The 1465-nt window shown below is 36.5% G+C and overlaps 1 pseudogene; it reads right to left on the bottom strand.

Annotated features, from left to right (window-relative positions):
- Positions 1-202: 202 nt before the first annotated feature.
- On the bottom strand, positions 203-825 carry LOC150018878 (GTP-binding nuclear protein Ran pseudogene; annotated as a pseudogene).
- Between the last annotated feature and the right edge of the window lie 640 nt (positions 826-1465).

Below are 1465 nucleotides of genomic sequence, written 5' to 3' on the forward strand. Positions count from 1 at the left end.
AAATAGGCAGGTCCAGAAAACTAAGGCATTTTTTAACTGCCACATTCACTCCAAAGCCCATTCATCTCCATCAACATCCTAAAGATCAGGCACAGACTCCACTTAGCTATATAATCAAATGGCAAACACACTGCACCACTGACATCACAGGACCATTGCCTATAAAACTAGACTTCCAACACTGGGCTCCAACTCCCTTATCTCACAGGCCATCATCCTCATGAGGGAGATTGGTGGTCTGAGAAAACTCTAGGTTGTGCTCATACAGTGCTACCAAAGCTGGTCTATGACAACCTCTGGTGGGGCAGGAGCAGGAATGGTGACAAACTCCAAGTTGGTTGGAGTCTCTGATTAGTTTTTTAGCAAGCCAGAGGAAGGGCTTTTCAAAGTTGTAAGTACTTTTGGCAGAAAGGTCACAGTACTGAAGATTCTTCTTTCAGTGAAAGACAATTGATTTTGCCTTAACTTTTCTTCCTTAATATCCACTTTGTTGCCACACCACATGATGGGGGTGCTTCCAGTTAGGCACATTACTATAAGTAACTCTCAAAATCAAGTTAGACATTATAATGGCACACCGGGCTTGGATGTAATAGCTGTCTCTCAGTCTGCTGAACTTCTCCTGGCTTGCTGTATCCCACATGTTGAACTTAACAGGTCCTCTTTTGGTGTGGAACATGAGGGGAGGACCTCAAAACCCAAGGTAGCTACAAACTTCTCAAATTCACCAGTGAGATGTTGTTTCATGAATGTCATTTTTCCAGTTCTACCATCACCAATGAATATGAGTTTAAACTGAACTTGGGGGTCTCCTCGGGCAGCCATCATGATATTACTTCCAGAAGTGTCTCCAGGCCCATCTGACTGAGAGCTCTTAACTTTCTTTTAGATTAGGAACTAGAGGTAGAGATTTACGTAAAAGATGGTATGGACTTCTATTCTGTCACTTATATTTCTTTTATTTCAAAAGTACAGTAGCAAAAACACATTTTTAGCATAATAAAAATACTAGACAATATAACAACAACAACAACAACAAAAACACAAATAATCTGTAACTCCACTTTTCTGCTGTGACCACTCTTAGCAAGTTAGTATAGTGTCTTCTGTCTTTTTCCTCATAATTTTTTTAAAATTTGGTTTTGTAAGACTAAATATTTAATTTTGGATTTTTACTTTTATGTGTTAATATTAAGTATTTTTTCACATTACAATATAAACCTCAAAGCATTATTTAAGGACTATAAATACTATAGCAAGTAAATGCATCATAATTGCTGAATCTCCCATTTGATACTAGTTAGGTTATTTCTATTTTTATACTATAAATAGTGTTATGAATATATTCATTTATAGAGATTCTTTTTCTGTATTTTAGTTTTATTTCTTTTTTTATTAATTTTTTTTATTTTTTGGTTTTTCAATTACAGTTGTCCCATTTTCCCCCCTTTCTCTTCCCCACCCA

This window comes from Furipterus horrens, unplaced genomic scaffold (genome assembly GCF_987537825.1).
Source record: "Furipterus horrens unplaced genomic scaffold, mFurHor1.1.pri manual_scaffold_2, whole genome shotgun sequence".
In the NCBI taxonomy this organism is placed as follows: domain Eukaryota; kingdom Metazoa; phylum Chordata; class Mammalia; order Chiroptera; family Furipteridae; genus Furipterus; species Furipterus horrens.